Source organism: Electrophorus electricus, chromosome 7, assembly GCF_013358815.1.
Source record: "Electrophorus electricus isolate fEleEle1 chromosome 7, fEleEle1.pri, whole genome shotgun sequence".
Classification (NCBI taxonomy): domain Eukaryota; kingdom Metazoa; phylum Chordata; class Actinopteri; order Gymnotiformes; family Gymnotidae; genus Electrophorus; species Electrophorus electricus.
Window position 1 is genome coordinate 7,182,201 of NC_049541.1, and position 23,577 is coordinate 7,205,777.

A 23,577-nucleotide genomic window follows, 5' to 3' on the forward strand; every position below is an offset into this window, starting at 1 on the left:
ATTTTACGCTTATCTATTTTATGCACGAGTTAAGCAGTTAAATGTCTATTTAAGTCAAAACCAGCCAACGGAGCGATTCATAAACTAAAGATCAAGGCAGAGCTCAGCAACAGAATGTAAGAAACTAAAGGAAAAGGGGACAAACGCGTCAGTCTTCGGCTTGCTCTAGTGCGCCTTCATTTAAACAAAATGCTGAAAACCAGCCCAATAGTCCATAGAAATTACACATTCTCATTTCATCCAGCCTTGTTAGACTTGGTTGGCTCTAACGGCATACTGATGCTGTTCAAATGGAGTTTAATGGTCACCTGGGCCCAACTCACAGATGTGCTCTCTAGAAATGGTCAAGGTGTGCGTTGGTTAATGGAACACAGCAGGGCTGAAAATAGACACTGAAAATAGGGTCTTGTATAATGAGCTCACAAAGAAAAATACCCCTTTTCTTGGATTCAATTAAAGCCTCAGGGCTACAAGCAGAAGGCATTCAGTTTGGAGGTTTATCTATAGAGGGATTAAGCACAAAAGAGGCAACTACCTGATCTTGCCTGTAAGGCTTTGCCTTCTCCTGTATAGTGTTGCATTAAATTGTATTTCAGATGTGAGTCCACAGACATGGTGTGGTGTGTCTAAAAAGCCAGTTTCTTATTTACCATTAAAGCACCATTTAAAAAAAAAATAAAAAAAAAATATTATTCTAGCTTGCATCTTCAGTGCTGTAATATGCTTTCAGCTTCTGGGTTTTGCTTGAGTGATTCTCCTAACTGGATGCCCCAAACGTCTGACCTCAATCTGTCGAGCAGCTATTTAGGATCGGGAATTGTTGCAATTGTACAATTGCTTTGTCACGCCTTTGGGCCACTGGATCTTCTGGCCCTCTGCCTGGACCGGGACATTACTATTCAAATGAAGCCGTCACATATTGTGCTTTTCGCTGCCTGGATGTGGTTTTGGGCTTTTTCTCATCCGGCACACCTTTCAGAGAGCCCAGATTAGAATCTGAAAGCAAATTGTCAGGTGAATGTGAGTGAGGCTACACACTAGCATGAGAGATGGGAAAGCTCATAAGGCCTCTGTGATTATTGTTACCCAGCGCCAGCCTTGTAATTCATCACACTCCGACGAGGATGACAATTTCTCGGCAAAAGAGGGGAAAATGGCGTAAAATTTTAATCATCTGTTTGACAGCGACATTTCTGAAGAGCCCACATGTGACGCGCCGTCTCATCGGTTTATATTTATATTTATAGCACTGCCTTCCGTTTCTCACCTTTGAGCACTTACCGGCCTGTGAAAATGGTGCTCGTTAAAGACCTAACTCCGGTTCCCTGTAAGCAGCCTTAGCCCCAAGCGCAGTCCAACATCCTCCAGAATTCTTCCTCCTCTGCTTGGCCTCAAAGCCAGGAGAGAGCCCAAGGAGTGCTGATGGACCGTGACTTTCCCCGCCCTACCTCGGCCTCTTTCTGCGGCCCCCAGTCCCTCTCTCTCTCCCCCGGAATGACTGCAATTGCACCCTTTGAAAGACGCTGCTCAAACGAAGCAGCAAGCTGCAAGGAACAAAGCTGAAGAAATGACAAAAGCTCTATTTAGACAGCCTGTCAAACCCGATGTTCCCATCCCCCCCATGAGCCACGGCTTGTAAGGTAAGCATCAGATCTTTGCCTTGAAGTCCAAATGGAGAGGAAAAAAAACCCACCTAAAAACATGGAACATGGGACCAGAGTTCCTCTGTTCCACCTCAAACTGCATTCACAATCTGATGCAGACATTTCAACCAGTGATCACCTGCTGATAGCTTGTCTAACACACAAAACAATATCAGGGAAAATAAGAAAGCCAAGTCTTATTTCAGCATTGCAGCCCGCTGTCTGCATGTAGCTGCAGTGACAAATGGCTTCAAGGAACGCTGATGTAACTCGTATCAGTCATTCTGACAGGTGAATTGTTAAACACTACAACCGTGTGGAAGAACATTCCATTTATGAAGGTAGTTAAATCTGCACAGAAAAGTTCTCAACTAGACATGCACTCAGATGGAGGTTTGTAACTGGGCAAAATTAGGGCTATGACCTGCTACACGTATGGTACCAGACTTTATTTCTGTGTTCCGAAAACAGCAAAAGGTCAAATCAGAATATTTTACTGAGTGCATTAAACCAACATCTATTATTCTACTCTTTATGTTACAATGCCGTGCTTTTCAAGGCAGTTTAAATGCTTTAAAAATACAACAAGCACACACCTATAGCATTATAACATCCATGCATTATCTGAGCAATACTATGTCTTAAATGTTACAGAATAACCTGCAGGGTGGGTTTGCCTAAATTGTGATCAATACCATCTCTTAAAATTGATCAAAGCTGTATGAAGTTCAGTGGAAGAAATAGACTTGGACCAGGTAATTTTAGAAATCATTTAGAGAACATGCCTGTTCTTTGTCAGAGCTCCGATTCCCAAAAGCATTATGGTTTTAAGGTTACCTTAAATGTGTTCATTGTGATAATCGCTCTGCCATTTGATGATGATCTTTGTCTTATGATGCTCTTTTGACAGTATGTTCTGCTCCCACCTTAGCTGCAGAGAGCGCACAGGCAATTACATCACATTATCCACTGTATGAAGCTGAAGCTTGAAGGGCTCTGAATTCAAACTTAAAAAATACAGCATGAAGCAAGCGGCACAAAGCGAACAGTGTGAACCGAACAAGGTGAACTGAAGAGTGCAAAGCGAATTCAGTACAGTGAGCAGTGTGAAATTAATAGTGCAAAATGAATATAACAAAGGGAATAGTGCAAAGCATATATATCAAAGAGGACAGTGCAAAGTGAATAGTAAGATATTAGCACTCAGCCTAAACCGTTTCCCAAGCTTCTCTTGTATTTGGGCCCATAAGAGTTTAAGAAACATCGTTTATGTAGCCCAGTGGTCTTGTGCTCAAAGAATGGTGCATTACTCAAAGAAAGCAGATGTGATGTATCAGAATCAGCCATCTCTGAATTCACATAGGGGTGTGTGTGTATGTGTGTGTGTGTGTGTGTGTATGTGTGCATATACAGTGGGGGGGCAGGCTTACCTCTGCTTTTCTGTACTCAGTCAACTAATGAGAAGCTTGGCCACGCAGAGAGACCATGCTGAATTAAAACCTCAATGACTGCCTCTCCTGAATGGACACAGCAGAAAAGAAAGAAAGGTTTTTCAGAACCTCTTCCTGGTTTCCTTGTATCCTAGCACAGAATTAAGTAGTTTCTAGTGCAGTCCATTAAGTTTCAGAGATTTGGCCTTTGCGGCCTTATGATGGTGGAAACCCAACCCAAATTTGCAAATGTTACTTTGCAATTGTGCAAGTGAAATCTTTGTTTCAATCCTGCACGCTTTGGAAGAAATGTGAAAAAAGCAAGTATTTGTCCTCAGTGGACCAAAGAAGTTTGAATGAGGTTTGCACACAAACAAAGGAGAGGTGCTCTGAAGGTGACAGTGATGTTATTCAATCTCAAAAGTCAGTCTCAACATGATTTACAGTCTTCTAGATGCAAGACTGCATATTTATTTCTCTATGAAAATCTTAAATCTTTACCCCATATTCTGTGTCAACAATGATATTTTTGTATATTTCATATAAGTGTGTGTGTGGTCCAATCTTGGACATTGTTTGGCTTGACTATGTCCTGGGGCCCAGGGGTCAAGACTAGTATCCTTGAGGGAATAACCTCATCAGCTTGTGGCACAAAGATCCATCACTGACAGGCTTTTCGTGGCTGTTCCATTGTGCCAATGAGCGAATCGATTATAAGAACATGCTTAATATAGATGATGAGAACGGTTTCCTCCATTGTGTTAGCCTAAGGCATTTCTTAAAGAGAGGGGTCTTGGGCAACTTCACTGCTGCCACCCCTGGTCGTAATTTGCTCTTCATCTCAGCTTCCATTGCTTTTTGGAATTGGATTTACCTGAGTCATTCAGACCATGAATGGACTCCCCTCCCACATCCAGAAAAAGGGGGAAGTCACTGTGAAATTGCCTGGGTGATTTTGCAGGGTGTTGGAAGACAGGCACACTATTGGTCCGTCATTAACCCTCTATGAGAATAAATGTCCTCATTATGTTGGACACGGGAAGGGGGACGTGGAGCCATAGAACAATAGCGCGGGCACTGGCTTGAGGAAAAGCAGAGGCAAGGCCAGGGCTGGAGGTCACAAGCTGTTTATGACATCGCAGGAACCTCCGGTACCATTACCTGCCCTGACCCACTATGCTTGCTCACTCATTGCTCCTTGTCGGCACTCTGACAACATTAAGCGTTGATTGGATTTTTCCATGGTGCTTTTGTCTCCATGGTCATAGATGGCGATTTGCCAGGCTTGGCATTTAAAATAGAGGACAGATGACCACTTGTTGGTGGTTTAATGGAGAAGTAGTACCCTTTGGGAGTGATAATTGCCAATTTAACAAATAATTTCTGATTCTCCAAAGCGGACCTTTCAGCTTTGGCAAAGGCAATCGATGTGTCTCATCAAAAAGTGACTCTTATTATTGACACTTTTACACAGTATACAGAAACAACATGAAAGCAATCCCAAGAACATGACCAATTTTATTGTAAAAAGCATACACAAACTAAATGCACAAATTGGTTAAAGTCACCAATTTGGCTGGTTTTAGAGGAAAGAAAATAGGTAATGTCTCCTTTCAGTGTATAACAGAATGTGTTAAACACTAATGCGCCTACCACACCCATCATGCACTGCTTCTGTAACTTGTGGTGTACCTCAGGGATCTCTCCTTGGCTGTCTTCTTTTTAGAATATACATGCTTCTCTTCAGACAAATAATTTGCTATCATGGTTGCATGTTTCTTTGTAATGCAGATATATATATATATGTAAAATATATATATATGTAAAATATATATATATACATTATGTCATTGGTGAACTGGTTCATATGAGGTTCTTTTACAACCTTACAACTTTTCAAGCTGTCTGCAATCTTGGTGGCATATTTTGACATGCCAGTTAGTTTCTGAACTTACAGAAGTTTCCTTTTATCACCTCCACATTTGATGCCTTTGATCCATACTCAACCCGAAAGATCCTAAGACTCTCGTTTACGTATACATCACCTCATGTCTGGATTATTACACTGGCCTCCCTGCAAAAACGTTCACTATATTCAATATGTGTAAAATTCAGCAGCAAGACTCCCCAACCACTCAAAATGCTCAAATCACATCACCACAACTCAAACTCCATTAGCTAATTGTTACTTCTCAAATTCAGTACAAAATACTTCTCACAACCTTGAAAGCTCTTTGTGGTAATGCACCTCAATACACCACTGAGTTGTTACGTCAGTACACCTCTGGCCCTACCCTCAGGTCATCTTCATCTGTACTACTGTCTACCCCCTGGTTCAGGCTGTCCACCATGGGTGGCAGATTGTTAAGTGTAATGGCTCCAAAACACTGGAATTCACTGTCTTCATGTCTGACTGGAATTCAAGTCTTCATGCCATTTCTTCTATTTCAGTACTTTAATCACAACTAAAAACGTATCTTTGTGCTGAGTGCTAGATGACCTGCTGATGTTTCCAATGTGCATGCAGTGCTTTACCTGTACTTGGTCCTATTTATTTTGGTCTGCCATCTTATGTGTGTCTACCTTTACATTAGTACTAGTATTACTGTTATTATTTTTAGTAGTAGTATTACCATTAGAACATTGATATTGTGAAATCAGACAATGGGACAAAACAAAAGTATTTTGACCTATCAAGAAAACTGAAACATATATATCTACATGACTCTATAAGCCTGTTATTTAGAGACCCTATTATTTGTTTATAAAATGTATTTTATAACCTACCATATTGGATTTACCATACCGATGTGCAGAATCAGAAATCCAATGGTGAGATATATAAAATATATCTATATATAGCATTTTTTTTTATAAGAGATGTCACAAAGTATCTTTACAAATGTTCAAGTCCAAGCCCCCAGTGAGCAAGCCAAGGGTGACAGTGGCAAGGAAAAACTCCCTAGAGCACGAGGAACAAACCCTGAGAAGAACCGTGGGGGGGGGGGGGGGGGGGGGGGCATCCTCCTCTGGCCGACAACAGTCACCACAATAGTAACAATTTTAAGAGAAAAATAAATAATAATAAAATGAAAAAATAAGCAGTTAATGTCTAGTCCAGTGGGCTACAGTAGGGGACACTATATATTTATATAAATAAAGAGAGAGAGAGAGAGAGAGAGAGAGAGAGAGAGAGAGAGAGAGAACATCACAAACCAAAAAAAGCCAGACCACAAGACTTCATAAAGCTATAAAGATAAAACTCTATGGGCAGACCTCTGTTGCAGACACTTCGTTTTCTATTTCTACACATCCATGTGCTGCGCAATTGATTTCGCCCACAATTGATTTTGTGTCATTTATATCAGTGTGCCATAAATCATAGTCTTCCGATTCTTCAGGTGAGCTCTGACTGACTGCACCAAGGTGGATTTAATAAAGTAAACCAGGACACCCGGGGAGCCTCTTCTGTGACCTTTACATAGCTCATTTTTGGTAGGTTTATTGATATCTCCCGATTAGTAGAATGCACTCCGCATGAAGCGCTCCGCATCTCTCCATGTGGCGTGTTTTGCTCATTTCGGCGGCGCGCCAGTGTATTAACCGCCGAGCGAATACAGATGTGGAGGTCGAGATAATCGTGCCTGTCGACGTGACAAAACAGAGGGCTGAAGGATGACGCGCAGTGGGTAAACGGCAGCGCAAATGGCTTTCCAGCAATCTGGAAACAGATAAATGGATTTAATCTCGTTCCGAGGACCTTCAGCGGCGAAATGACCACTGACACCTGAGACCCCACAGCGCGTCAAGCTTCAGTCGAGGCCGACTCGACGGGTTATACATCTCAATCTAAGAAGACGAGAGGCGAATCGGTGGTGTATGGAGAGGGGACCCACAGAGCCAAGCTGCCGGGAAACCACACGGCATGTCTGGGGGATGGGAGGGGTGAGTGAGGTGGATCTGCAGGGTGGCCATATAGATGCCTGCTTTTTGAAAATGCTGGACATAGAAAGATGGACAATGCTGGACGTTTTCTGCACTTGACAAATTATTATTTTTAACCTTTCAAACTCCAGGTTTATTAGTTAGTTAATCTCTAGGCACAATAGGTAGGCTTACCGTGAATGATTCATTTACTGCACTGAAACTAATATGTCAGGTGTATTCTTATTAGAGTCTCAAATGTGAATATGCATTGGTGGGTTCCTGGTATGTAAGAGGTTAAGTACAGCATTAAACATTAGTGAAAATGTTTAATAAACTATGTCCTCATTTAATGAACATTCTGCAGGTTCAGAGTGGCTGTTGGACACCTAGGCGCACCCATCCTTTACCGCAACAGCCCAGTAAAGGAGGTTTCTAATCCCATTTTCAACACGTCATTGACTATAACAATCACCGCGCTGCATTCTTCGCTCCGCTGCTGTAATTCGATGCTCATGCTAAAGAGGATGCTTGCATGAGGGGTTTTAGCAGCACTCAAAGGAAAGAAAGTGCAGCGGTTTCAGATAGTGAAGAGAATGGTGCTAGCCCACAGTGCTCAGTCATAAGCCTTCTATTGTTCATCCTACGGTGGCCTGCATACTCATATTGCACTATCTCAGCTGTAGACGTGAAGCAAGGCAATGCGTGCGGTGATGTCATCCAGCGTCTGACATCGCAGAGCCCATTTCACAGGCACGCAATGTTAGCACGAGTGCAACGGAAGGGAGCGAGCCCATATTCGGCGTACGAAACAAAATGATCTCTTGGGCGGACCAGTGTGTGGACAAGTGTGTGAAAGAACGGGAATCAATGAGCGCAAACTGTAGTCGCGCCACCGCTTATGACGAGATGACGCATGAAGGCAAACCACTACTTGCGCAGCTGAGGAAGGGGCTCTGATATACATTAACTGGGGGGGTTGCATAGGTGGCAGTGGTGCAGGTGGGTGGGGTGGGGGTTGATCTATGTGGTGGCACTGGTTGGGCTTAGGGCTTGCCACCCAATATGCCACTGCTCCTCACCATCTTCTAAAGCAGGCAACTTTTGCTGGGCATCACACGACTATGAAAATCCATAATTCATTATTCACGTTGTCTCAGTCATAAGAAATATAGCTAGACATGCCGCTGGCTGCCTTCGTCCGCTAAATCCATTCAGATTACGAGCAGCGCAAATGAGCGTTGCATACTGAGCTGCTCCTGGAGATGGGCATAAAAGCAATCACTCTTTCTGTGCGAGGCTCAACCTGAAAGAGAATGGATGGGGGATTGGATTTCCCAGTGACGCCATGCCTGTTAACATACACTGTTTTCGAACTAGCTACTGTAAGTGACGAGCACACAGGCTCCATTCAGCCCCTGGGGCTTCCATTGCTAATTTGGTAGCTAGCTTGATAGTTCACTGAACTCCTGAATTACATTTAAATTAACCTTAAACTCTGACTGGAAATGGCTTGCATTACAGTTCATTTTATGTAGATCCAGTCGTCTTAGTCACTGTTGTTCCTTTGAGTTGTGTTCTCAGTGTTTAGGGGGTATATAGTTAATGCTTAAACACAGAGAAATATTACAAATATTTGTGTGTAAGTGTAATATACTGATGCATATTGTACTTGTATCATTGTATTGCTTTTATTGGAAGTCCTTCAATGCACCTCTATTCACCTACAGAGGCTGTGAAGTATCAATCCAATATATAGACTTTGCCTTTGGTGTTGTGTCAAAACTCGCCACCCCTCTGTCATGCCTTGTAAACCCTTTTAGATTTGCCCCTGACTCACTGTAAAACTCCAGTGTTAATATTTGCATCTTAGAGGTATATTTCTACGTAAAGCTGAAGTCAGCGGTTTCGCCTGCAGGTAATACCCTTTTACCATTAAAGACGCACCACTTTCAGCTGGTTTATTTTTAAACACAGGCCAACTGTACACTTGACCATGAAAGCTCTGCACACATCTCACCAACAACTCCAACTCCAAATGCCACAGGAAAGGTTGTTTGAGAAGTTATAATTAAAGCTAAGCCTGGGGCTAGTTTAAAATACATTACCTTCTATACGAATTCATTGCAAGAACACGGCTGCCGGTATGTCTCTTCTTTAAAATGTATGTTCCATGACAGAAGAACGTCTGATAGCAATCCAGGGAATTTTCTCAAACGTGACAAATGCAGGTGTTAAAGTTCTCCCTTCAAGCTTTCAAATCCCAAACTTGGATTCCTATCAAGCCAAGCCTTACTTAAAATGCCTGCTTCTCGTTGCTGCTCTCTCCCTTGAGCGCCTGTAGATAATGCTGAGTGTCATTTACATTTATAGCATTTAGCTGACACTTTCATCCAAAGAAACCTACAGTTATGGTTGAACACAACTTGAGCAAGTGAGAGTTAAGTGTCTCGCTCAGGGACCCAGCAGTGGTGATCTGGTGCTGGTGGGGCTTAAACTGTCAAGCTACCACTACCACTGCCACAGTGCAGTGGACTTAGGGCCAGTGGACACACCTGTCTGATTTCTAAATGAAGGGGTCGGAACTGGACCTGGGACTAGCACATGAATAATGATGACTAAATTGGGGAAATGGCTCATGCTCACTATTCGCAAAGCACAAAGCACATGGGTTTAAATGACAGAAAGAATGGCATCCAAACATACCAAATCAGAAGCCGCAGTTGTGGGATGTGATGATAAAACAACTTTTGTTCTGTTATAAAGGCCTGCTGCAGTACATGAGCTCTGTAAAATCAACCTGAATCGCACTGAATCACATTTTCTGTTACATGTAAATTTGAATACATTTGAAACAGTGATTGATGTCTGTGTGGTTAAAAAGTGGCCGTAAGATGCAAATGTGAGAAAGGGCCTAAATTGCAGTTCCTCTCCTGGCATTGATTAAAAATTACATATCTAAAAGTAATTTCTAAAAACACATCTGTTTTTGAGTAAAATTTTCAAAAAAGTACTCCCCGTTTTTCTCTGGAAGTTTGGCTGGGACTGTCAGAATTTTCCAAATAAACTGCACCCATTTCTCTTTGATTTTCAGATCCTTTGGAAATACACGAAGGCTCACTTTTTACAACTGTGCTGCAGAACACATCTCTGCCACCGTTTTGAAAATAGTGAAACTTAGCATTACACCATGCGCAAATGCAATGTATAGCCACGTCTGGATTTTCCTCTGATAATGCTATGGAAAGCCTCACACCCGCAAGCTGACAAGATTGGTTCCTTATGTATATCATGTATGAAACCATTTTTCTGAGGATAAGTGGAAATGCTCACGTGTGACGTTGACTGCTCATTTCGCTCACGTCTTCTATCGTATAAAAACACATGGACATGGTAAAAAGCTTTCACTGGAGGGGGCCTTTAACGCTGCCTGACTGCAGCCTTCATTCGCAACGTTACACGTTTCCCTGTTCCAGGAAACATTCTGACAGAGCCACTCTAATGCTCTGCAAGAGTCCTCAGGAAATGTCACGAACTGCTAATTGATGTATTTTTACAGCGGAAATGAAGCATGACAAATCATATCAAAACAAGGCCTAAGGACAAGGGCTGTATCAATTTGTATTCGCTTTTCCCTGAGAGCAAGACCGCGACGGACTTTAGCACATATGGAGAACATCTAAATACAGAAAGCCAAATGCGCATGAGCCTCATTAAAGAGGGACGAGTGCTAAGGCGGCAATCCCGCTGAGAGAAATTGCGCTGAAATAATGTCGGGGGAAAACGTATCACATCCAGTTAAAAAAAAAATCAATTGTTTTCTTTCACGTTATCAGATGCGGTCCGACGAAATGCTAAACTTAATGCTTCACTAATTTAACATTGCTAATTATACTACTTATCCACCATGAATAATTCAAACCATGCTCGCGCATTAAGGCACGCAGGTTCTGACAGTTTAACATTGTTGTTCGAGACAAGGATAGTGTTCTGTGCGGGAACGATGAACCCAAACAAACCCTTAGGAAATATTGGGATGACTTTTGTTTTGAAACATTGAATCTGAACAAGTCTCTACACTGTTGTAGACTTTCAGGTGACTCCTTAGAAAGACTTCATCTTGGCCCTTCCCTACATATTATTCAAGTATTCTTTAAAAGGACTCCCTGCTCCCAACAGTGACAGGGAGGCTAGGGGAAATGAATGGCACTAGTCCCCTCTTCTTGACTGACTGCACTGTGTTCCATGCTACTTACTTAGTCAGCAGAGAAAAGCCTCATGCATTGGTTTTCTCCCCTTAGCATGTAAGTAGCAGGGTGATTGCCCGTCTGCTTTCACAACGTGCACCTACCCCGTCCATGAAAGTCCCCATTGTTCTAGGTTTAATCTGAAATCTCGGCAATATAACTTAGATCAAAGCAGCTTTCATAAACCAGAGTGCGGTTGGCCCTAGCTGCCTTCCAGCCCTGTCTCTCCTACATACAGTGGTTATGAAACCACCTCCTCACTGCCAAAGTAAAGGATGGTGAAGGATGTGGCCAGGACTGCCGGAGTTTTCGGAGCAGCTCAGCACACTGGACATGATGGAACGTATGAGCTGTGCATGAGGTTCTGTGCCAGTTTTCTTTATTCACACACCCTGAACCAAGCAAGGTTGACAAAGAGCACACATAATGCAGGTTACTTCCATGTAAGATCGATTTTATGCAAATCGGAGGGATGGCTAGAAAGGATCAAGCCAGTTAACAAAGATTAACAGTGATTTTGTGGGGTTTAAACCCTTAGACACCTATTGAATATAAACTTCCCGTGATTGCAATACACCTGCAGGTTTGCATTTTCCCCATTTCTGCAAATCAAACTACAGCAGTTTATTTTGTTCTATTCTGTATATTGCACACTCTGCTTTTCTTAAGCCATTGTGCAGATGTCAAAATGAATTATTCTCATTTCAATACACTGTGAAGGCGTATCGAATCATTATTGCATTCCACTTGCAAATGCTGAATAACTTTATTAGAGTCTTGTTGTGTAATAAATTAGACAACATCTTATAGTGGAACAACGCCTGCTGATTAATGGTAGCCATTACTGCCTCTAAATACTAGTGTAACTACATGGGCCGCATTCCTCGTTCACCAACATAAATTCCACAGCCTCAGTCAGTGTATGAAATCTATTACAGCACAGGGACCACTGTGTCCCCTCTGGCCTTTTTTATAGGGTGGAATTCCTGCAGATTTGGTGGGCGCAGCAGCTGTTGGAACAGCTGCTCACGGGAGAGTGGAGAACGTGACATTCCTCGGTGTAGTCCCGAATGCTGCAGGGCCCTGTCTGCTACAGACAGCCATCCCACTGGCATTAACAGCAGCCTAACGCAGGGGCAAGTGCGAAATTGCATGCAGAGGTCAAAGGGCATGTATTCCCTTATAATCCCTTCTTCTTCGCTGTTGGTTGCAGTGAAGACACCCCCTCTGCGCCCACCCCCGGGGCTACTCTTCTGGAAACGTTTGCTCTACGCTTCCGGCCCCAAGCTCGAGCAAACATTTGAGGCGGGCCAGGTGTAGTTCATGTCATTCAGTAGCAGGACATGATTAGGCACTTAGCTGTAAGTAGGCTTAAAGTGCGGTACATCAGAACATGATTGAATCATCTCTTTATTCCATTCTTGCTGTATACTGCGAGGTAAACATATGCACACAGCTCGGACAGAATAGTGAGTACAGGAGGCCGGAAGCCAGAGCAGTAAACATAAATGAAAGCTGCAAGCTTTATAATTTGACTACTGCGATGCCCTAATAAATCAAATATCGCCTCTTTATGGTTTTCACACATGCACAAAGGCACCGAACACTCTCACAATAAATTAAGGGGACAAAACTAGGTGCCAGGCTACGGTAATTGGCTTTGCTGCTCGTTGCTACACTTTCCCTATCTGGAGAGTTGTTATTCCAATCATAAAACACAATGGCTGCACATAATGATATTGTCAAGGAGGAGGGACGGGTGATGTTTGAATACATTTGAGGAAGATTTAGTTGCGCTGCCTTCAGTGCCATAACCCATACTACATAATAGCCCATTCTCTATATCCCCCCCCCCTTTTTTTTCTTCTTTAAAAAAAAAATAAAAAAAAATGCACAGCTAAGAGTTGTAGTGCTATTTCACTGACACCTAAACTTTGTTGGGCATGAAATTTGGAACCACTGTGTCGACAGCAAACGCTCCGCAGAGGCCAGGTACAGTCACATAAATCCACTCGCTCCAGACAGAATGAATACGAATGGCTCCATTAATCAATGTGCAAGTCATATCTAGTGATGTGCCAGGGAAAAAAAACAAGACCAGCATCCAAGACCATGAGCAGAGAGTATTATTATGAAGACTTTGACATGGCAATTGCATCTTGAAAGGCAATTGTGTAACCCTTAATGAGGCTACATTAATCAGTGTGAGTTAACACTGTAGCTATCCCTCTGTCTTTTGCCTAATGTGTTAACTGCATTCATTTAAAATGATGATGAGTATTTAGAAAAGATTTTAGTTCACACTAATTGCCATCATGACCTGTCCATATGAGCTATTCATGAAAGCAGACAGTGATAAATGTGATTGTACCCAGCTTCATGTACACTTATAATGGAGGGTACTGAACATAGAAAATGCTGCTATTCAAAAGGACAATGAGACATACAAGGTCAACAATATTCTGAAATAAGACCAGCCTCATCAGCCTTGCACGTTTAAGACCTGCATTTGACGATCAGACATACCGCTGATACCGCATCCCGTTTGATGCAGAACCTCAAAGCCGCTCAATGCGCTGCAGTCAGGGACGTCGGGACAATAGACAGACTCAAATGTGTAGGCAAGCGATCAATTAATCTTTGGCAGTTCTGGAAACAAATGAAGCTGTGTGAGTTGCTACTTACTGCTAATGCTGTGTGGTAGTGGATGACTCCTTGCTAGGATGTTTAGGTTTGATGTCAAGTGCTGGGATACTGAGTGGAGCACAGATATGGGCATGTGGCATACATGGAATGTGTGGGACGTGTGTATATGTGTGTGTGTGAGTGTGTGTGTGTGTGTGTGTGTGTGTGTGTGTGTGTGTGTGTGTGTGTGTGTGTGTGTGTGTCTGTGTGTGTATGTAGCTGTGGGACTTAGAAGATTATCCAGGTCAGGGAAGTGAGCTGGTCCCAGCTGACCCTATCTTAATGACTGGCCAACTCCAAATAGTGGACACTGGCAGGAAAAAAACCCTACAGCTTCTCTACAGAAACTGTAATCATAAAGATCTAGGAATGCCATTCAGAAGTTGGAACACTGAACAGGTTCCCAACAGTAAATAGTAGCTGGCATATCCAGTGCAATGGTCAGTTGTTGTAACTGGTGGATCAGGTTCTCCACCCGATTCCCCAGAGAAGCCAACTGCTCCTGGTCTTTCTTCTAGCATTCCATTCTTTGGGCCGTGAAAGCTGTTGGAAGATCTGAAGCCCCAGGCTCATTTATGCATGACAAAATCTCCCTCAACATCAGGGAATCAGGTGTGGCAGGATGTAGTGTCAAACTAGGCAGAACGGTCAAAATCACAGCAGACTGTTTTCATGATCATGGCAAGTGGAGAGAGGCACAGTAGAAACCAGAGCTACAGTAAGACCCACAAAAGCTGCAGGATCCAATTAAATCAGCTTCTCTCATTCCCTTTGAAATCTGTGTGCCAATAGCTTAGCGCTGTCACAGCTCCGTATCCGTAGGGTCTATGGATGAAAGAAAAGACAGGCTACAGTGCCAGTATGTATGTATACTGTATATTACTGTATATTACTATATCATATAGCTGTATGATATAGCTAACAAATCAGTAGTCTTGTGCTTTCAGTCATGTGCTCTTCGGTTGTTCTGTTTGTGGATATTCATTCACATGTGGATGCACTGTAAGACATGGCATTAATACTGGCTAATTTCATGTGTCAGTGACGCTAATAAAATTGAATTACTCTGGTCTTGTTTGATGTTCTAAAGATTATATTCTGTGTGTCTGGTAGCAATGTCTGATTTATATACCAAAACAGATGTGGATTTGAACATCCACAAGCTACATTAGAGAATATAGGAAAGCACTAATAAACTGCCATCTGTCAGCAGTCAGAAGTCCAGTTTGGACCAGCATCTGTGCTAAGAGTGCATCTTTGGAGGATGTAATGTTAATGCAATTTGTGAAAAAAGTGGGTCAGAAAATATCATTGCATCAGTAGAGTTTGAATGCCACACCTCCAACTGTGCCACTCCACCCACTTCAGTGGAGGTGCCTTTCTTTCTGACTATAAAAAATGCAACTGGTCAAAAATGGGCTTAGACCCAAACAAACAGGCGATGTTCCGACATCATACCTCTAAACTACTCTTGTGCTTGCACAAGCGTAGGGCCCAGAGTATTTAAATTAAAAGCCATAATCATAAAGCACACAGCAAAGGCAATAACTGCATAACACTAGGAACCCAGCTCAGTAATGTAAATAAAACCAACAAGATAATATAACATGTGGGGGTAATATAAACAAGCAGAGAAAACAGTAATAAGACACAGGTCAGAACTGGGGAAGGCCAATCAGGAATGGAGAAGCCAGAGTGGAGTTTCCTATGAGTGAGACTCCATGACACTGCTTGAGTATACAGTAAAAAAACAAACAAACAGATACTTATGGAGAGTTCATTTATCTTTTACTCAATAGTCTAGACAAAAGTCTAGTTTCCTTAACAACATAGGGTAGAACAATTCTTGAAACAATGTCAGTGATAATTTATCCTGATAGGTGTGAATGGATAAGAATGGTATGTAGCAGTGTTATGTAATGTTATGTAACATTAAACCTAGCAGATCAGTGCTCATATGGTGCATTGTTTTATTATTATATCCGGGACAACCTAGTTTGGTTGCTTACAAAAACCTAGCATTTTAACTGTGTTTTTTTTCCTAAACACAAGGCAGAAGCTGCTCCATCCTTTGAACTCTGTCCTTATTTCTACTGTATAATCATTCCCCCCCACCGAGGTCCATTTGCAAAAGCTTCAAGCTCCATGTGTCAGATCAGGTCCCAGTCCTCTTCTCAGGTCCAAACTCTATCTGATTCAGGAGCTAACGTGCTTGAAAAACTGCCATGAAAGAAACAACAGCTGATATGATGCAAAGAATAACCCCAGTGAAGGGTTGCCCCAGGACTTCCAAGTTGTTCATGCTTTCTGGTTTTAAAAAAGTGGGATCAAGACTTTTAAGTTTGAAAGGAGTCCTAAGCATTGGAATTTATGGATAATGCAATATGAAAGTGGTTGGAAGGTGTTATTTGCTTGTAAAATACATTCACTTCAGTTTACACTGTCATTCCAGCACTCACCGGCTTCACTAAAAATGTGTCTTTTGCCTCGCAATCCACGGGTTACTCATTAGGTACACCTGTCTTAGAGATGCAGGAGTCCAGTGTCTCTTGCCTTATACGATTTGTCAGCCACTTGACACTGACATGGTAGCACATTTTTCTATGAGAATAAATCACAAAGAGGGTGGTAAGTGTATATGTTACTTCTTACAGTTTCAGGACATAGTATGAAGTCACAGATTATAGTCCTGTATGCAGAAATGAAGATGTGATGAGACGCTTATTTTAGTTTACAGTAGACCAAACGCACAGCAGCGTGTATGTGTCATGAGGAGGAATCTCAAGGCCTTTTTAATAATATCTTAAGACAAGGCTTTAATAATTAATATACCACTCATAGCAAAAACTTTGAGACATATTCAGAGTATTCCTAAAGATACTCTTTTCAGGTTTGTTGATGTTTGATGAAATTTATTCGTGTCTACGAGCCCTTAGACATGAATTGAATCTCAGGGAGATATGAGAGGATGACTAGACGATCTGAACCACTGTCCTAGTTTTTTATTCTCTTCCTTCTCTCATGCTCGCCACGAAAGTTTAAATGAGTTTGAATGAATTTGCTTGAACAAATCTGTAAAATCTGTCAGATATGGCTCAAGCCATGAATAATTGGACAGTGACACAGTTTTTGTCATATTGGATCTGTACTCTGCACACATTTACTTACACTTGTGCTGTCACTGAAATAGGGGATTATGTATAAAGAGGGTTGTGAATCTAGTGTAGGCATAAGAACCCTGAATTAAAACTGACGGTTTGCGCTTTAACCATTTCAGACAAAATGTCCAGCTTTAACTTCCTTGCTTCTCACCAAAACTGTCCAATTACTTATGGACTGTGGTTTACTCCTAAACAGCTGCTATGGGTATGGGCACCACCCACTTTTTTGCTTATTAAACACTCACTGTGTCTTATCCAGCTTCCCCTCCCACTGTGTTACCTTATACCCTCTTAGCAATTGCTATGAGGCTGCATCTTAGAGAGAGATTACAGAGGAATCTTGGAATTGTTGGCCCCAGGGTTTCCTGCTGCAGATGCACTACAGTGTCCTATGTGAAATGCAAGATATATATATATATATATATATATATATATATATATATATATATATATATATATATATATATATATACAGAGAGAGAGAGAGAGAGAGAGAGAGAGAGAGAGAGAGAGAGAGTACAAAAGTATAATCATGAGACAGATAATATCCCATAATCAAAAGAGCTAGTATACTATGGTGTAGAAAGTCTTGCCCCAAGGCTGATCTGTCTGAAGCTTCTCTTTTCTTCATTACCTATTTTCAGCTGACACACCTGCTACTGTTGGGTAATACTGACTTTATGTAGGATTCCATTAAACATTCCAAGTAGAAATACTCAACATCTAGTCTGTGGAAAACTTTTTTGCTTTGTTGTTTGCATACAAGTTTCAAGACATTTCCGCTGTAACCCATTTCAATAACTGCTACCTGGATATCTTATGCATGCCATCTGAGTAAGTCATTTCAATACCTGCGATCACTTCTTTTTCACTCCTCTTATTCTTTTCCGGGTTCTCTAGCTAGAGGACATCGGTGTTGGCACTGTCTCAAACACTTCAACTTATTCTGGAATGCTGGTGATTTTTCAAATGGCCTGCTAGTGCCCATATCAAGCCAGAGTTCTCAAAATCACACAGCTCTACAAAAGGGCAGTAAAATAGCTAAAATATGCTACTCCAGTTGGTGGCACGACTATCTCTTTTGGAATTTGTGAGGAAGTGCATCTGAAAATTTCTGCGATAAATTTCAATTTTATGTCTGAAAGGCCCAAGAACATATTAGACGCCAATTAGGTTTTATTTAGCTGCTGCTAATGAATCATCCAGTCTGCTCGCGTTTTCTACGTGTCAGCTATCCTGCACCTGAGAAAGGACAGTTTGCCAACTAAGTGCCTGCGAATTATGCCATCGATAGCTAACTTGTGACAAGCGTTCACGTAAATAACAGCTCTCCTGTCATGCCTCGCTCTTCACAAGCTGTCCTTTCCAAAATTGGGGCGTTTACTTTTCAAAATGTGTTCTCCACAGATTAAGGTTCTGTGCTGATTTAAGTCTAGCAGCTTCATTTAAGAGAAAAGAAAAAAACAAAAACGAGAATCTCTAGCATGTTCAAACAAGAGGAATTGCTTTGTTTCTGCTCCACTCATGTCCAGGGCACGTCAGCTGTTCTTTTCCACGGCATAGTCTTTGGTTTGCTGTCTATCTCTGCATATTACAGCCCTTACTGTGTGGTCCCAGAACAGGTAAGGATGTAAGATAGCGACAGCGTATGTGTTCAGGGTAGATGGGTGGCTGAGTCTTTGGAGTGTGCAGAGGAAATTAAAAGGCGCCGTTTCCACTCTTTTATTTTATTGACAGCGCAGCGTCGTGCCTGAATTAACTAAGGGTTAAGATGGTGCGTGGAGCACGGGGACAGGATGTTCCAGAGCTTGGAGTTGAGTGGGCCACAGCGGAACCCTTACCGCTTATCTCTGGAACACCATTTTCGGCTGTGCGTTGATGAACTCCATCACTTTGAGAGGTTCTCTGCCTCCTTGACTCCTATTAGGATAATTACGGAAAGAAAACGCACACAGTGGAAGTGTTTGCATCACATTGGTCTCGTTGACTGCAGTCATTTGTTGAAGGTGCAATCGGAAGGGAGGGAGTGGACAGATCCTGCTAAAGTGGCAGAAGAAAACTAGCAGCAGCATGTTAGTGAAAGTCACTGACCAAGATTAGCCTCTATACACACTTTTTTTTTTTCTCTCCAGGAGGCTCACTCTAGTGCTTTCTCATCACATTTGCATTCATGCTACAAAAACAACAGAGATAGACTGTGATTTGAAAATCCACTATGTGTTATGTGCTTTTCTCTTCCCTTAAGTGGAAAAAAAATAGTGTTAACATCTATTGTGCTACAGAAATAAGAAGGCAGTACAAAAAAGGCTTCAGAAGAAGCTGTTGAAACAAATCTACAAAGTCGCTTGTGATGTTGCAGTCAGCTCACTGAAACACACTTAACCCACACCCCCTAACCCTCTCCACCTCTGCCTTCCTCCACCTCTTCTCCTGTTCTCCAAGCTGCTAGCAAAAGGGGAGAGTCATTCTCCTGTGCACCTTTTCATCTCCACAGAGACGGTGCTCTTCCTGCCCCAGGGGTGCCTGTCTCTCACCCTGGGTTTTAGTCCCCCCCCTCCGAAAAACTCTTTTTGCAGGCATGGCTCTTCCCCAGAAAGGCCACTTCAGTACAGTAACCTTTCCTCTCTCCCGGCAGGTCATTCCCACAGCCTGCAGTGCCCACTGTGTATGACCTGAAACAAACCCAAGGGTTTTTCTTTTTTTTTTTTTTTCTGCAGGCATAGAGTGTGGGGGCGGGTATATTGGGGTGAAGTGGGCCTCCTTGTGTCTGTAACGTGTCTGGATCGTTAATCAGTACGTTCGTACCGCCACCTCTTTTGGTGGTGGGGGTGAGGTGGAAACGTAACGGATATACAAGTCGGTACTATCAGCGCCTGGCTCATTTCTCATAACATCACGATACATTTTTTTGCTGTATTTACTGTCGCACCGTAGTCACTGCTGAATGTGTGGTGGTTGTGTCTGGGATGACAAAGGGCTTATCATCCAGCAGTCATTGCAAACAGTTAACATGCGAACTGGTTACGGAGCTATGAAAAGTGCTACGTTCAGGCCTTGTTCAATGTCCTGTGACAGGCGGAACGACCGCTGGTATGTCAGGTCATGATTTATTTTACTGATTTATCAGAACAAGAGTAGAAGTCCACGTCAGTCAGCGTTCAACTGTGGAGGGTGTTTCTGCCATCCCAACGGTGGGGGTCAGATCTGTGCGCTGGCTGACTACAATGATTCCATTGATTGGTGATTCGTTATGTAAAACCTAAAACTAGGATCTGGCAATGCAAGTAGCTCCCCATTCTCTTCACAGTGCACTTCCCATTTTCCACCATTGGCCTATCTGTGCTCGAATCTAACCAAACACTGCATGTGACACTAAAGATTCTCCAGCGCAGTCGTATACGTTTTGTGCTTACTTAGGGGATCACCTTGTCCAGCAGAGTACACTGAATGGCACCTTAATAATATAATATAATATAATATAATAATAAACCTGGCAATTCTCCCACTATATGAAGGCACAATGTTTTTGAAGTCTTTTTAAGCTTTACATCATTACAAAGCAGAAAGGTGACTTAAGAGAGAACTTGACTGCAAATAAAGCAGTGGATGCCAGCACACACCCACCATCTCACCCTGCTGAAGGAAATGATCTACCTCATTGATGGGTGACACGGGTTTGCATGTGGTGCTAAAAGATGCGAATGAGAGGACTGTGGATTTAATGAAATCACTCGTGGAGCAAGAGGGGACACTTGTGGAGCAAACGCTGCGACTTAACCTTCTCCCTGCTCTTCGTAAGTGCGTCGTAAGTGCATCGTGATCTGGCATAGTTGCTCATGATCTGGTTCAGTGCTCTGGGTAAATAAAAAATGAGCCCCTTTCGACACTAAGGGTGCTACGCGGCATTTTGATTAGCATGAATGCCCAGTAACTAAATACATTTCCTTAATTCAGACTTTTATTTTAAACAAAGGGCTTTAAATCACTGTTGTTAAGGGCTTGGTGAAGAAAGTGGCATTCATCACTCTTCAAACATTCAGTAACTGACGCTGTAGGAAAAGCAGTGATGCGTAATTCCGAGGAATTGTATTATGAAACATATTAACAAAACATCTAAATATGCGGATCTAAGATAGCAAGAAAATGTTCTCTCCCTAAGAATATAATCGCTTTTTGATGAAGTAAATGAAGATTCACATGCACACCCAGTTACTTATTTATACACTTCACACACTTGGTTGATGGAGGAGATATTATGTCTGATTTTCTGCTATCTGGTCTTCTACTGTTGCAAACAGTCTATGACATATGCTAGACTTCTTTGCTAGGTTGCTAATTGCCTCCTACTCAAAAAGACAAATGATGCTATTTCTTATTTTTATCTTATTGCCATGTGAGTGATGGAACCTCAGCTCAATTGTCGTGTTTTAACTTCCCAACTGCTTCACTAGTGAATAGTATAAGGTATGTGACAGTTCTAATATGCATGGTCTAGGAAAAACTAGGGTTAGGGTCATGGTTCATAAAATGAACTAAACGTCACACCTGATGCCTGATATGCTAGCCATCTCAGTGCATGACCTGCAAAGTTCTCACACCCTAGTGCGCTAGTGTAGTGCGCTGCTTTAACATTTCAGTTCATCTGCAAACATCTGTCTCCTTTTTGATGCTGAAGTGGGAAAAAAAAACTTTATCAGTTGGCGTTTAAACATCTGTCAGTGAAAAACACTGCCTGTGAGCTTAATCTGCATAGCATTTAGTAGTCCTTGGCCTCCTAGACATCACCTGTGAGAGCTAAGAGTGTAAATGACTGCTGTCACGTTCTGTTTAAATTCTACTAAAACCTTGACAAAATTAACCACCTAAGCTTTCAGTAAGCATAAGAAAATTGACTTTGTCCTGGTGCAAAGCAAAGCAAAATCAAAGTGTAAGCAAAGTTAAAATGGAAATTTACAGATAACATGTAAATATGTGTTGATGAAAAATAATGAGAAGGTAATTTAAGTGCCAAACAGATACAGTTATAAATATGAATTTATTTAAATGAGTAAAATCACACAATTATCCTTATAATTAATGTCATTTAATAGATTTGATGGAGAATATGATAGTATTTAACAAAAACATACTGTTTCTAGCTGCAGTTCTTTTTTGCTACACACTTCTGTGGGTAATATTTTCAGTCTTATTTCGAGACAAATGTCTTTCATCCCACATGGGTAGGGGAGGGGTGGGGAATCGATAGCGGCAGCTCCGTTCCACTATGAAGCAGACATTTTTTCTCATCTTCTTTGCAGAAATCATCTTCTTGTATTCCACATCTTTGCTCTGCAGAGCTCCTGATCACTACAATTCCTTTGAAATAGGGCTGGCTGATAGATTACAGCACAACTGTCTGGTTGCTAATCAAGAACCATGTAGCAAAAATCCAGAGAGGGCAGAGTTGGCAAGAGCCAACATAGTCCTCTGGATCTGCTGTGACCTGGAGGATGTGATATATTTGCATTTTGCATCTGGGGGTTTTCATCAGATTGTATTTGACTGATATAACAGATTACTTCCCTAAATCATTTATTGTTATAAACATCACAAGTGCCACAAATTGCACCACATGCTTTATTTTAGCTTCTTCGTCTGCACACAATACATCAGCAGCTGTGCGTCTGTGTTAATGAAACGTTCCTAATGCATTCAGCAGAAGAGATTTCCATCTGGTGTTGCCAAATGTCGACTTTACAAAGAGGATTCTTGTGAGAAGATTGGTCATTTTTTAGATGCAAAGCATATCATAGATCTGGCCAGCAATTAATTAATTCATTTAATTCATTCATTCAATTACTCAAACATGCTCACAAATTTCCATAAGGGGGAGCTATGTGGAATTGTTGTGCATTAATGACAGTGTCCTTGTTTAACAAAAATGAAAGAAAAGCTCGTCATTGAAGAGATTTTAGGCAAGGACAGCAGCTCAGGCCTTGACAGGTTTTTACATAGTTGACCAAATGTGCCTAGAGACTTATCTGTACAACTTTTCTGCCCTTCTCCGTCTTAAAACCCCCTTTCCCATCTTTACAATGTAACTCTCAAGTTCAAAAAATTAAGTGACCTCTCAAAGGGCTTATTGCTCATTGAGATTCCAAGCTCTCCAGATTCTGGTTTAAACCCAGAGAGTGTGAACCCAATTCATCCTGACCTTGCGAGGGTAAGCGCATCCAGCTGCCATCCGTCCGAGCACACTCCCACGCCACTTTATTAGAAACACCCGCCTGGGACCCACGCTCACTGGCTACTTTATTAGGACCTGGGTTGTGAGTGGCCAGCCTCTCAAGACCATCCAGCCAATAGTGGCCCTGGGGTCAGAAAATGACCAACCATGAAGAGCATGGAGCATGACTAACAAAACCTGTGCATGGCAACAGGTAGAACTGTATGCCTGCGTGGTGTTCCTAATTGATAAAAGTTTAGAATGAAGTAAATGGATAAGCAC